General features: G+C 35.8%; 1 protein-coding gene across 1 annotated transcript in view; it reads left to right on the top strand.

Moving 5' to 3' along the window:
* Positions 1-456: 456 nt before the first annotated feature.
* Positions 457-15829, top strand: part of LOC129227065 (uncharacterized) — a 252824-nt gene continuing 237451 nt past the window's right edge. Inside the window, exon 1 of the mRNA XM_054861710.1 lies at positions 457-764. The gene's annotated coding sequence lies outside the window, so the exon portion shown is untranslated. The remainder of the gene's footprint in view (positions 765-15829) is intronic.

The following is a 15829-nucleotide window of genomic DNA, read 5'->3' as shown; positions in this document are numbered from 1 at the left end:
GTTGAATAAGTTACAAAAAGAGCAAATGCCGTTCTTTTCCTTTCCCAATTATGGACGTTTATATATCCATCTAGTGGGCGGGGAGGGGGGGACATTGTGAATAGTTTTTAGTAACGGTAAGATAAAATTCAGCCGTAATATGAGATCCGTAAAAAACGATTAACTTTCGATAATGCAACAGTTTTCTCGCTGGCTGGAAGACGAGGATTCTAAAAAAAAAAAAGTCAGCATCAAAATCAAATATAATAGTTTTCGAACGCGGATTTCAATACACCCCTTTCAGTACGGAATCGAACACATGGGGAGAGATGGAGAGATGTAAAGCAATGTTTGACTCCGGTGAGACAGCGGGGGGTACCGGAAAAAGGAAATAAAAGAGTGAAAAAAAAAGCAATACCCGTAGCGGCATGTCGCAACTTAAACCCCTAACCCTTTTGCCCATTCCTGAACACACTCCCTGTAAAATGACTCCACAGCAAGGCCAAACCGGGGGGGTTAAAATAATTTCATAGCCGAACACCGCCAAGAGGACCCTCCTCGCGAGAAGGGCGCACAAAAAAGAAAAAGAGTCCCGGAAAAATATGGTAACCCTGCAGCAGCGGCGGACTCGTAGCCAAATCGAGAGAGGAGGCTCAGCCAGTGCGTCACTTTCCGCTGAATGCAGTGGAGATGTTGTTTTCGTGTGTGTGAGACTCCCGTTTCTCTGACATCGGATTTATATAATTTGGAAAGCTTCGGGATTCCTTAATCGACAGTCATAAAAGGTAAGCTTCTTTTGTTCCAATCTCTCACTTATCGAACGGCACCGAGTTGTTATGAATTCGGGCGTCCCAAACGCCGATGGTAGCTGTAGAGCTGCAGCATTACCTCTACGCGGCTGCTAAGATCGCAGCCGGCTTGCGTTTTTGACGCAGATTACCGATAACAGAAATAATAAGCTTTGCTTTTGAGTTTGATGCTAAGATTTTATGGAGCCTGTTATACTCATCTGGATCTGAATCGCCACATGACATTTTCAGCATTATTAAAGGGAAAGTGAGTGCTAGATTGTTGTTTTGATACCCCGGTGTTGTCACATATGTGTGCTGGCAAATGTGCTTGGCAATGTTTACAGATGTGCTGTAGGTTTGCTTAGTATGTATGTGCAATGTTATCTGTCACCAGATTCTAGCTGTTATATTAATCGATCATTTTTAAAGCTCATAATACTAGCTAAATTCAAGAAGATATCTGAAACTTGTGTGTATTCAAGATAATAAATGTAATTAAATACTCGAACAAACCTACATATTTATGTGAGGTATATCTGATTTGTTAAACATCAAAATTATTCTGGGTGAATTTAATTTGTGAAAATAATATTCAAAGTTTACAGGTTAGTTATAACCTATAATATATATTTTTGCTAGTGGTTAAGTTTGACAACAAATTATAACACTTATCATGACTTAATTTAAATTGAGTTGACGTGGATGTTAAGGTAATTTTAGGAAATCACATGCTTTGATTAGATTCAGAAATAAATACCTTTCTCTGTTAAAATTTAGAGATGATCCAACAATTTTTTTAATGCACAAATGTGCAAAAGAGGTGTGTGTCACACGGGTTTACAACAAGGCTGTGGAGTTGGTGTCAGACTGTTTTGGGGGAAAAGGAGATGGAGTCAAAGGTTTGAAGTTCCAAGAGTCGGAGTCAGTCATTTTTCCTCGAAATCTGCAACTTTGCCAGTGCTTGTGGAGTCAGAGTCAGACTGATTTTGGGGTAAAGGAGTCTGAGACAAAGCTTCTAAAATTTCCTCAGTCTGTCATTTTCCCTCCAACTCCGCAGCCCTAGTTTACAAAGAGCTTTTTTTTTCTTGGCAACAGATTTGAGCTTATGGGTGAAAACTTTTGTTGGGTTATGTTGCCGTGCTAAGCGCAAAACTCATCTGCAGCCAGCTTCAAAATGAGCTATTTCCATTTAAAAAATTGAGCCTCCATGTATTTGATTCAGATGCAATTTTTAAAAAACATTTCCTATTGACAAATGACCATCAAAATTTGTATTTAGGTGATATGTGACAAAGAATCATTTGATGGACAATAACTCAATTTCATAAAAAATGCAGATACGACTATTGTGCTTAGCACAGCAGTATGTGTCTTTAGAAAATTTGCATTTTAACATTCTTTAATCACTTTTACAATGATTACATAGCTATACAAATAACATAAATGCATCGCTGTGTAAATTTGTATCTTAAATTTCAAATAGCTGTATGAAACCCTTCTCTTTATGAGGACTAGATTTACTGAAAACGTTTTGAAGTACAAACTTATAATGATGGCAAATTTTGCTTTTTTATGTCTTAAAGAACGTTATAAATGTAAGATATGTTTCTAGAACGATTTGTCAACCTGCAAGTGGATTGTAGATAGAAGGTAACAAGATAGATAAAAGTAGATAAAAGTATACCAGCATTCACATTAACTAAATTACTATTATCAGTTGATTTCTTTTTTAGTTACGCTGTTGATCTTATATTTTCAAAAGGGGGAAAATTTCAATTTCATGTCGAATTTTCCGAATTGTTTTGTATAACACTCTGCAATTTTTATCAGAAAACAACAGAAACCGCTCCCAGTTTTGTGTTAAAACACAATTTTGCAAGGCAAGGAGCAATTGATCCTCCTGACGGGCCTTTATTTTAGATTAATTTTTATTTGATTTGATTAAATCAATTCTTTAATTATGTTCCATTAAATGATTCTATAGGTTTTTGTCAAGAACATTTTTCACTTTAAAAGTTTTTCCAGCAGTTACTATGAACATTTTTATTAGTCACTTCTTGCCCAGAATAATTAAATTTATCTTAGGTTGATTTAAGAAATTCTCATTGGTTAATTGAACTGAACAGATATGTTTCCATGAAAGACCAAAATTTGAGATTGTTGACTTTCACTGGAAATATCTAGTTTTTCGCCCATGTCTTTGGAATGTGAATATTGATATTGCTATTATTGACATTTATCAGGTTTTAGACTTCTGGCAATAACTAATATATTTCAGCTAGCCTGAATAAACTGATATTAAACTTGTTTTGAACTAGAAACTCAGTTTGATGCGTTGAAAATATCATTCATTATTCCCTGACGCCAATTTTGGCGTATGTGCTCAGAAGTGACGCATTCAAAATGTATAGTCAATCCCTTTAAAAAAAACTTGCTTCTTTTATTTGACTGTACTGTACACAACGTTAAAATGTATCTAAAAAAAGTAACAAACTGCAATTGAAAATGCAGAAAGAAAATTTAACTAAATTTTGAATCATGAAGTTTATTAAAAGTAAATGCAGGCCCATCATTTAAAAATTTTGTAAGGGGAGGGGGATCCCCCTAATTTCCTTAATCACAGGTGTGAACAAATGATAGGGACTAAAATGTCGATGTCAGCACATGTCTTCCAAACCTAAGAATGAGAACTAGAAGAAAAAATAACATGAGTGTACCTTTCAAAATTAAGTCAATTACACTTAAAAGTAGTAAATAGTCTTTATTTAAGAAAAAGATATTCTATACAGGAAAAAATCTTAATGTGATCATTGATCAGTGTCACATTATTCTTCAACTTGTGTAGTGAAATTCTAATTGATGCATCATATTTTATTTTCCCCTCCCCTCCTCAAAATTCATAGATGCTAAAAGATGATATTTCTTTCTGAATTTCTACCCTCCCCCCTGCATGTTATAGCAATGCCATTATTTCTTTAAAAAGTACATTTTTGTATTAGCAAAATTTGTAAATGAAAGTCCTTTTAGTAATGAATTTAAATTACGGTCATCTTTTTTACTTCATTTACAATTATTTTATTCATTAGTTTATTTCTGCTTCATGTATTCCGTTTTCTATTGAGAACGATCCAAATTTCCCCCACAAAATTTTCCATTTCTTTAACTGGGTATGAGTTATTATTTCCATTTCACCAACTGATGGAAAAAGCCGATATTTCATTTAAAAAAAAAATTGGCTACTGTACCATGCCATTCATTTAAAAAATTTCCTTAGGGTGCAAAGGGTATATAACTCAATGCCTCTTTTTGAAAAAAAAAAAAATAAATAAATAAATAAATAAATACACAAAAAGCTTAAATACATTATAGTTTCTGTGTATGACTCCCCAAATGTTCCTGAGTCCCCAAATGTACGAACCTGTACGAAACTAGAAGTTTCTGCTGGGCACTGTCAATGAAGAATGAAGTGAAAATTTTAAATTTCAGGCCGATCTTTTGTCAACTATGCTTTTACTCTACTTCTGTAGCTGAAACTGAGTATTAAAGTTTGTTACTGTTTCTGTCGACCAATAAGAATCATTGACATTCTTTACTTTTAAACCAATAAACAGGGCTCTAAACAATACGTCAGCATATGATGCAGTAGACACGCCCCTTTCGAGAAAAACAATCATGGAAACGAAAACACGCACCTCCAAACTATTGCTTAGGGTAAAGCGGTTTTCAGCCCCCCACCCCCCACGTTCTCCGTTAAGTCTTATATACGCGTGACACTATAAAACACGAGAATTGGCATAAAAAATGATGGAACGTTAATATGCTTTATTTAAAACTATTGTCTCTGAACGCATCTAACAAACTGTCAAAATCGCGTCATTTTAGAATGATGTTTTCTGTACAATCCCGGAATAAATGCAAGTGTTGAGCAGGATTTTAGCGCTATCCAAATATATCTGAAGTCCGAGAACATCTTTCACTTTAGGAATTGAATATGGCTGATTAAGTCTTCCTTACAAGTCCAATGCTAGCAGTAATCTATTTCAATCTACTGAAATCCGGGAACATCTCGCATACTTGAGGAATTAAATATGACTGATAAAGTCATAATCCTCAATAATCCAATGCCTGCAGTAATATGACGATTTCAGTATTCTGAAATCCAAGAACATCTCTCATAATTGAGGAATTCAATATGATGACTGATAAAGTCTTAGGTCTGCCTTAAGAATCCAATACCAGCAGTAATCTGACGATTTCAGTCTTCGGAAATCCAAGAACATCTCTTATATTTGAGGAATGACTGATCAAGTTCTACCTTTATTTCAATGTCTAAATGAAATCTGACGTTCTCAGTCTACCCCACCACACCTGAACAGATAGAATATTTTGACTTTTTTTCTTGCTATTGCAAATTGCTAACTTGAGTCAATTCTTCGCGATTTTTGGGCTGAAAATTTCGAAATGTTGAGATTTTAACAGTTCCTGCCGGTTTTGAAACTCGGAAATATCAACCCCTAATAGTGACTTATGCTTCAATTACAAAGTCTTGACTTAAGAAGTTGTTGCCCAAGAAGTTCCGATTAGTTTAAGCTCTGAAACGTTTTGATTTTAGAGTCGTAAAAATCTGAATTCACCGTTTCAGAATAGTTGTTGGAACTGAAAAATACAGAAGCGGATAAGATTGTGTTTTAAGTCTTTTTGTGAGAAATGCCCAACAACACTTCACGTGAAAGCGTCATGATGCTGCTATTGTGATATTGCAAATCATCACTGCATTAATTTTTGTTTAGTTGAATGATTTAGTTTGAAAACTGCTAACCTTTCACAATCTACGAAGAAAATCTTGGTCAGTAGGTAAACGATTTGATAAATTCCAAAATATTTCAGACAAAACGGAAAGTGCCATTTCGGTAAAAAACCATTTCGGAAATTTTGGTGAACTTTTATACGAGTGCTTTTGATAAGATTGAACAAGTAATTAGTATCATTTGCTAAAGACGTTTGTAGGCAATGGTTTTTGGATAGCGCTTCACCTGACATGTCGCAGGTTTCTTCATAGCATCTAGAGGAGGTATCTTGGTGACTCAGACAAAATGTTATTACGAAGAGGCAACTTGGATGAACCTTCGCATGTAAGCAAGAGCATCTCGAGCTTAACTTTTTGGGAAAAGAAAGTTCAGTTCATCAAATGATAAAAGTACATACCTAAATCCTATGAGAAGAGACATTAGGTATCATGATCAGCAAATGATTCTGCCAGGGACGACGTTCTTAAAAGCCTCGTTTGATCCGCCAAATTTGAGCCTGTACTAAATTGCTCGACTTTACGCGAGTATTTACGGAAATTTTAATGAGTAGTATTTTCCTAAAATTCTCATTCGAGCGATTGTTCGATAAATACCGGCTATGTTGAAATTTTGAGTTCTGGTCCGGAGTTCGGCATGTTCCGAAATACAGAACTGTGCTGGCCCCTTTGTTGCCTAATTGGGGTCCTTACTCTTCTTACTTTTAAGAATGAAGTAAGAAAACTTAATGTCTGAATTTTTTTTCCTGATGTTTCTTTTACTACGGAAAGGCGTTAGGTACATAATATTTCAAGAAGGGAGTGGTGATCCTCCTTTGAGGGACCCTGCAACCGACAATTTGTCCGAATTGAAGCAAGTGTAACTAATACGCGAGTGTATGTCATCTTTGATGACGTTAAGGAAAAAAATGAGGTTTAAATCGGAACTTTTTGGACTTTTAAAGAGGCAATTTTAGACGATCTTTGGCGATGTTAGGAGGAGGCACGTGGAGGCCTTCCCCCAACAATTAAGGCCAAACACAAGATTTAAGGTCTGAACTCGTGATTGTACATTTCTCAGGTAGTTTAGAGTAAAGAATGAGTTCAGTGACTTTCATCCGGTAATTTTCCAAAACTGAAGTTTCAAAAAGCGCTATTTTAGACTACCTTTGATAATGATAGGGGGAGGGAGTTCCGAATGAAGTTCTAAAACGTAATTTTAGAATATTTCTTTCAACGAAAAAGGAAAGGAATAGGTTTGGAGATCTCCTTGGCTAAATCTCTATAGTTTAGTTGTTTTAGATAAAAATGCTGTGGCAGCCCCCCCCCCCCCCCTTCTTTCCACAAGCTTGTATAAACAGATACTTAGTAAAGGGTGAGTTAAAAAAGTTAACCGCCCCTTCCTTGAAACATTTCTAGATCCGCCCTTGTAATATTTAGATGTTTTTTGAAACCGCTTTTGCCTCCAAATTAAAATTTTTCTGTACAATCGGCGCCGATGCATCTCTCGAGATCGAATACAAAGATTGATTGTATAATTTAAAACCAAAAGTTATGAGGGTTGATTACCCCAAAATCCTTCTTGGTTAGGCTCCTGCTGCTTTCCCCATTATATTTTTTACGAAATCTGTTTTTTGAGAATGGGATTTAAAATCAACATCCAACATTGCATACTGTAAGCTGCCACTAAATGGGGGGGGGGGGGGATTAAGAGAAAGCAGCCAAATAAGCCTCCATTAAAATATGCGAAGAAATTATCGAAGATAGCTCAAAATGTTTCAGTTTTCAGTGCAGGGCTGTCAATGATGATGGGGGGGGGGGGGGGGGTGCTCTTGGCGCATAGCCTGCACTAAAAAGGCGCTCTTCATTTTGTTTGAGGAGGAGGGGGATTCTACGTAGCTTTATTAAAGGGTTCCACCACTGTAGAAGGTGAGCACCCTTCTTTAATGTACTACTTCTAGAAAGAAATAATTGTATAAAGGATTTATGAAGGACCCACATGCGTCCATTGCTCGACCCAATAGGTTCTGGGAGCGATTCTCTGGTTGCTTCCCTGGCTACATTCTGATTCATAATCTTGTGAATTAATATCAAGTATATCAGAAGAACAGTAGGATTAATTAATCAATTTTCTTCAAGTAAGAATGGTATTCGATCTCCGTAGTTACTATTCTCCTCAAAATGAAAAAAAAAAAAAAAAAAGAAAAGAAAAGAAAACATGAAAATTGATGAGCAGTGTTAGTGTTCTGGGTCAGTTTTCCATTTGAGAAGCCTTGCTGAATACTTTTCCTCTTATTTCAGCGGCCTCAGAACTGGATCTTGCTCAACAAACTTTCGAGTGGCAGTTCCCCCTCAAGGGCGAATTCGCCAGATATAAAGCGGTTATTCAGTGTCGCTTGTAGTAGAGACACTAATTGAAGGGTGGAGGAATTGATATGTATTGGGTGGGACAAACATATAACGAAAGTGGACGCACATCAGGAATGCTTTCGTGTTTTCTGGCAGTCCGACTTTTAAATGATTGAAAACCGTAATGAAAGTCATATGGGGTTTTCAATCGGTTTGATGGTTTTTTGATTAGCCGATTAGTGTAGGCCATGGCACGTTACACAACTTATTATGGTGAGATTATCTGTGAGTTTTCTTGGTAGAAAGAAACTAAGGCAAAAACTAAACTAAAACTAAAGTTGAAACTAATTCAACTAAGTTTTTGTATCAAATTTATTTACAGCTGAAATCGCTACACAAGTTTTACAAAACAATAAATAAATTAGATTAAATCAAATAAAATGTCTTTGGCCTTTGCGGTTGACGTTGGTCCAACTAACGAAAAGATATTGTCTATAGGATATAAGAGAGTGATTATCTCTCATTTGTTTCAAGGGCCAAAGAGTGACAGCCATAGCTTGACTTAATCATTACTGGTAGGACTTTTCGTTTGTTGGGGAGTGTTGTAAGACATGTAACTTTTCTCTAGCCTTCCAATATCTATCTACTTCAGAGACAGCTAGGCCGACACCACACTAGACTGTCTCTAGTGTGGTGTTGGCTGGGCACACCACAAGATGTTTAGCCACATAGCTCTACAAATGATCTCACGATTTGAGGGTGAGGAAAGTTCGTGAAATTGTGGCAATTTTTGATAAGTAGACGAGAAAGAGTAACAAGAAGTGGAACATCACACATTTTTTTTTCAGTGACAATATGCTTATGGAAAATAGCGCGACATGTGACAAGGGGATGGGAGGCGGTCGAAAATAAGAGTGATATAATTTGAGGCAGTGAGAACCAAAGAGATGTAGGTGCCAAAATTTAAAATTTGGAGATAACCTGTACAAATGGTAGGTGAACCTCTCCTCTGTCTTGGGGCAAGACTAGTAGCCCTCGTAGGTGCTGCTATAAAGCATGATTTAGGAAAACTTTCTTCAATGAAAGCCTACCTAGGACTGTAACATTAGACGCGTTTTACTCAACATTTGAAAATGTCCATTATTATCCCTTTACTGCTCATTACCCCATTTAGGAACAGTCCTTTATCCAGGGGTGCCCCGATAAGAGATCACTGTGACCTCAAAATTCAGAGTTTCATTCGGCAAATTAAGGATTTCCGTCCTTCCGAAAATTTAAGTTTCCACTGTTCCACAGAGGACAGTGCTTACCGCTGAGAGAGTGGTGTAACCTATTATGGCTCTCGCGCCATTACAACCAATCGAACAATCTGATGCGGGAAAGTTTATTTGCTACTACAGTTGAACTCGGTTAATATAAATGTCAAAAATCCACGAATTTGTTCGTATTAGCCGTTATTCGTAACAACCGTGAGTGAGTGACTGTGAAAAAAAAAAAAAAATGCTTATTTATACTTAAAAAACATTACTACTAATACAGACATTGTAATCCAACATTCAGGGGAAAAAATCACTTATTTTTAATGAATGTTTTTGGAAAATATTGAAGAAGAAAAATGATAATCGACAATCGCGGAATAGGTTGTAATCCGCGATGAAAGATGGAACAGTTTTATCTCCTGGTAAATTGAAATGTACACACTACACAGGTAAACAAATGTACGGGCTTTATTTTCTATGTAAAATATTTAATACTTTCTTCTCTTTACACAATAGGACTTCTAAAACCTAACAACATGATGAACAATTTCTAAAAAAGAAAATTACAGTATTCAACCACAAACATTTTAAAGAAAAAAGGTCAGAAATTTTTGTTTGTCTTAGCTGAGACTTTCAATTTAATGTGCGTATTATACGTGAAATTTTTAATGCAATTAGCAAACCAAACTTAACGAGCAAAATGTTCGTTTTCGCCGTGATTTCGTATTAAACGTGATCGTATTAAGAGAGTTCAACTGTATTTGTTTTTGCCAAAACTGATAGTATTCTTCTGCTCCATCATCTGTTTCCTTTGCAGCGTTGAACGACTTTAAAAAGGTCATAACTAGTTTTGTATTTTCGAACATTTATCGGGCGTAGACGTGACCTCAGACATCATAAATTGCTTACTGTACTTGTCTTGCGGTTTAATAATCGTTATTCTTCATAAGATAATCAGTCTCTTTGCCGCCAAATCAACTCCTTCGTCATTTTCAAAATGGAAAATAAGCGGACAACAAAGCCGATCATAATTTAACTATATCTTCGCTGCCATTATGAGCTCGAAATTGCTTCCAGTTTTGAACCCTTGCCACTTCCGCGTTTTTATGATCCAATAAGTAAATGAGGTTGAAAAGTGTTTGCAGAATTAGGAAGCGAATATTATTTATTTAAGCAAATGAAAGGGAACTCGAAATTAAATCTAGTGTTTATTTGTCTTAGCTAGTGTGTCGAAATTTTCATGTATAGATGAAGTGTTTGGTTTTAGTCGTAAGTGTTACGAATTAATTTGTAATCTGGAAAAAACGTGCTGTTGTTAGTACTTGTTGGTGTATTTGTTTCATGGTTTTTTAAATATTTTATTGTCTTATAAATCGAATGTTTTACTCTTGAGGAAGTGGTTTCTTTTTTCAGTTTAAATCCCAAGAACTCCGCAATCAAGTATTGTTTTTTCATTTACAGTTTAAAAAAATAAATAAATGAAATAAAATAAACATTCAAAATCCAGCCCCTGGCATTCATTTGAATTTTGACTTCTTGAATTCAAAGCATGTTTTTCGCAATCACGAATTGCGATAGGACCCTGCAGTTTGGTTTCTTGTTTTCGCAAATGGTTCGGGAAAGTTTGAATTTTAACATTTTGAATTCAAAGTATGATTTTCGCAATCACGAATTGCGATAGGACCGTGCAGTTGGGTTCCTTGTTTTCACAAATGGTTAGGAAAAGTTTAAGCCCCTGGTCGAAGCCATCGATATAAACAAATGATCCTTTATTAGAAGAACCATATTGGGCGAGCTGCATCATAAATATAAATGACTTAAATACTTCTGAGGATCCGAAAAAAAAAAAAAAAAAAAAAAACTGAATGGAAATGGGGAAGAAATTCGCACTCCTTATAGTATGACGAGGATTTTCTAGATAAGGTAATGCGAAGCACATCCATTAAAAAAAAGAAGGTAATTAAGATGCGAAAAATATGGTTATTATGGCCAATTTGCACTCCTGATTATAAGACTAGAAATAACTTAACTAATAACTTAACTGACTAGAAATAAGACTTATTATAAGACTAGAAAGTCTCCCGTCAAGGTATGACGGGTGAAAATTGCTTCTGCATTTAAACGAAGAACTTGCCTGTTTGGTGATATTTTGATTGTTCAAATTTTAACCCTAACTCCACTGGATGAACCCTAAACTTCAATAGGTAGCGTTCATTGTTGACCCTTTTTTTGTTTCTTCATTCCCCTGAAATGACACAGTCTTACCACTAAAACAGTTAAGTTAACGGATCGAGTTCAGCCCTGTCAAAATAAAGCATTTCCCTTCATGTCAGTTATCAAGTTGTCATGCCGTGGTGCGAGTTTCATTGTTGATGACGTCAGCGTTACTCGATCATTGACAATTATGTATATATGAAGCAGTGGCGCACACAAGGAAAGCGTCTAGGGGGTCCTGAGCCCTCCCATCGCGCTGGAGTTTTTTTGATTGACTATAATCCTATTTATGTAGTACGTAAAATAATTCTAAGCAAAGTAACAATAATTTCAGAATTACTAAATGAAAAAATAAAATTCATTTTCTCTCATCCTTCCCCTGAAAGTCGAACTGTATGTGAACACAAGTTGTTCTATAATGATGATTTTGCTTTGCACTTTTATTTATGAGAAAAGTAAATTCATTTATTCTTGCGCTTTCTGGTATTTGAATTAAGTATTTGTTATTAATAAATTGTTTTTTTTTTTTTCTAATGCTAAGTAAATTATTCAATATACATTTTTTCAAAGTTTTTTGGACTAGTGATCTTCGACGTGTGTTTGAGTATCTAATAAGTGCATATCTAACTTTCAAATATATATTATGAATGACCAGCCCACCATCCGTACATGTTTTGATAATAACTCAAGGAGAGTGAATTCCCCTATATCTCTCCTGGGCCTCTTTCTCTCTGTTATCGGAGCCCCCGCGAAAGCTGTTCAAACGCGGCTTGACATTTCCACCACGTCCGTGGCCGAGATCCACTTGTTTACCGACGACGCACGTGGATCCGTTACTTTCAGGCAAAAAGCGGATATTCCGAATGGGAAATTTAACGTGATCGTTCTTGATTGTGCGTGAAGGAGTCTCGCCGTCTAATGAATTATTTATATGGGGTTTCTTAAATGGAGGATTTTCTTTTGTTTTCTTGCTTTTTATTTGATTTTCTCTCCCGGTTTGTCAAGACCAGATCGCTTTGTCTCTCTCTCTCTCTCTTTTTTTTGCAAGTTACTTGCTTTTCAGGTGCTTGCAAAGCAAATATTCACTGTAAAAAAAAAAAAAAATCTCAATGGCTGGTTCGTCTGCTGTCACCGGGAAAAAGTTTGACCGGTTCGCAGAGATGTTTCACCTGTTTATAGCACTTTGAGTAGCAAGCGAGTTTTAATAGAACAAATTAAAAAAAAAAAGAAAAAGAAAAGACTATGTGTGGAGTTAGCTGGTTTAGTCTAAGCCAGGGGGTCCTAGGTGGGTGCCGCATGCCTAAGCCAAGATGCCGCAGGGAAAGGTGAGGGTGCCGCTAAGTATCCACGGCACCATAGATATGGAACAAAATGCAAGGAAGAAATTCAAATTCTTCAAAGTTTGCCGCGAATTAGAAAAGTTTGGGAACGCCTGGTCTAAGCCATCAATATAAACAAATGATCCTTTAGAACAGTGGTGCTCAACCTTTTGTTTTTACCCGAGGGCCACCACTGCTTAAGATACCACCACTGCTGCTTTTTTTACTTAAGATACCACCACCAATATGGTTCTTCAGCAGTGGTCACCACTGCTGAAGAACCATATTGGATAAGCAGTATCATAAATATAAACGACCTAAATAATTCTAAAGATCCGAATAAAACTGAACCAAGCCGGCTTTAGAGAGACACCTGTGCAATTAAATATAAATGCTCTTTTCCCTCTCCTCCTTACTACATATGCAGAAAAAGTGTATTTACGGAATCGCATGCAGAGATTCTTTCTACACCAGCTGTAAAATGAAACTTCGGTTTTAAAACTGATGAGTAAACTTAAAATAATCAAAAATTTGTGCTGTCTGTGGTTAAAACGTTGAATGGAAAAGTGATCAAATACAAGCGTTTCTAATGTGGTTTGCAGTGTTCTCACGATCCTTGAAAAGCCTTATTTGCATTGAAGAAAAAAATAAAGGTATTGGTCTGTCTGTATGGCTATCTGGTATATTGCGTATGGTTTTTTCTGCCTTAACCCTGGCTTTGGGGTGACAACTTACTGTTAAGGGTATTGTTGTTTAAGAAGGCCTTATTTGCTTTAAAAGTACAGTGAAACCCCGATTTTACGCTCCCGATTCTACGTTTTTCTCCCCATTTCACGTCTTTTTCATTAGGTCCCAGTTTTTCCGTATACTAATTATGTTAATTTAATTCGGATGAAAAGTTTTTCATTTATGAATTTCCCGCATTTTACGTTTTCGAGAGGAACTAAAAAAAGAAAGAAAATGTTCTAAAATAAGCAATATGTTTTCTTTTGTGCATTTTTAATCCACGGTATTGAAACGAAATCTATGCAAACAGGAATGCTATTGCTCCATCCGGTTATATCTTTTCTTAAATACAAAGGACCATTTTATCTATGTTTTTAATGTTTCAGTTACGAGACATCGGCCACGCTACAGTTACAGTACCCTAGTTTGGTTTTCCTCGAAATCTGAGGTGTTAGCTTTTTTTCGGCTGAACAAACTTCTCCTGCAGATAACTTTCGTGGTCCTGTTTCTAGTGTGTACAGCTGTTTCGAATTCAGTTCACCTTCAAATTCCGCCAATCAAAACCTTATACTGCCAAACCGTTATTACAGTTCTGAAAACTGAATTTACTAGGAGATTTTGAAGTGAAACTTTTTATGCAAACGCTTTGAAATTCTGATCCACATGCTTTTTGTGTGGCGGAAATGATATTTGTGGGTTTTGGGCATAACTTTTCAAATGATGCAGGTTTTCGAACATTTCTTTGGTTAAAGTCAAGTGATCGGTTTAAAAGCGAAATCCACATTTCTTAAGTTCTGCCTTGAAATTAGTTTGTTCACTTATATTAACAAATTAACTTTGTAATTACTATTACTTTGCATTGTTTTTGGCAACAAATGAAAAACGGATTTCGAGTATTGTTTCGTTTTCTCGTTGTTTATAATCTATTTTTTTTTCATTAAAATGTACAATTCTATTGCGAATATGCCTAAGTCAAGGCGCAGAAAGAACAAGAGCGTAGAGTGAGAGAGAACGTGTTGGTGATATGACTTTTCAGAATGTAAAAGAAGAGAAGATAAGTTTCACTTATAGTGTATGTTTACAACACTCATTTTTTTTTTCATTTTGGTTATGTTTTCTTTTTTTTTTTTCTGTGAAAGTAAAATAGTAGTTTGAACAGCAAAAGGATTATGTAGCTCAAAATTCGAGAAATATTCTCCCGTACATGTTTTCAAATCCCGTGTAAGTCAAATCCAGCATTAAGGTAACATCTTATAATTACATGATGAAACAGAACAGCATATTCTATTGTAAAAAATAAAAAAAGCTAAATTTGTCTTTCTTTATTTTGATAAATGAACGCAAAGAAAGTTTCACTCGAATTTGGTTGTGATTTCACTTTAGAAAATTGTGGAACGGAAAAAATATAAGTCCAAAGAAGTCGATTTTCTTCCAACTGCATCGTTTGTCTTCTTTTCAGCATCACAGCAGACGACGTATACATTTCCACTCCAAAAATATTTTATTTTCTTCCAAGCTTGAATCGATTTGCTGTGAAAAATAAGAAAAAGGGATAAACGGATTTGTTTTCAGAATTCTCTTTCAAATGTTACGGTTGCGTGTAGAAATCCTAAAACATAATCTTGGGGTTTTAGCCATTTATAATCTCTCTCCCCGTACATTTCGCCTCCTCACCCTTTCCCCGAACCTTGTAATATATTTGGAGGGAGCGTTCTAGGAAATTCTGCCCTTTCAAATCACCTTTTCAAATGCTCCGAGCCGAACATTTAAAGAACTTCAAGTACCGGCTTTGAAATGCTCTCTCTGCTGGGGTCGCCATTTTTAGCCACTGTGACTAAAATATGTGTCTCACATATTTTCCAGGGCTTCAAGCCGTGATTTTTTTTTCTTGTCATTCCAGTTCAACTAAAAAATGTATAGGTTGCAGTTTCGGTTTTCGTTCCGCCAAAAATAATGGTTTTCGATTCAGTTCCGAACGAATGATTTTAGTTTATATATTTTCTTATTTGTATTTAAAAGTATAATTCTCTCATAAATGTGGCAAGGTACATGAAATGATGATATTTATATGGTTGAAATTTCATGAGAAAATATTGATAAATTGTTTAAATTGATTGATACGAAATGGCTGAAGATATATCAAAATATATCAACCCGTAGTTAACCAATTTTTTTTTTTTTCGGTTCAGTTCCGGTGTTCGTATCGGCCAAAATAACGGTTTCCCCCCCCCCCTTTTTTTTCCGGTTTTCGGTTTAGTTTGAACCACAAATTTTGTTCGTTGTTCCGGGAATTTCGTTATAGTGTAATGTAGTGGCAATTAAAGCGGTACTGAACATTTATTACGTTGTAATGGATATTTCGTTGCATTGGTATTCGCTGCAATGAGATTTTACTGCATGAGAAATTTC

Source organism: Uloborus diversus, chromosome 7, assembly GCF_026930045.1.
Source record: "Uloborus diversus isolate 005 chromosome 7, Udiv.v.3.1, whole genome shotgun sequence".
Classification (NCBI taxonomy): domain Eukaryota; kingdom Metazoa; phylum Arthropoda; class Arachnida; order Araneae; family Uloboridae; genus Uloborus; species Uloborus diversus.
The sequence above is the reverse complement of the archived record's forward strand: the minus strand, read 5'-3'. Positions and strand labels throughout refer to the sequence as shown.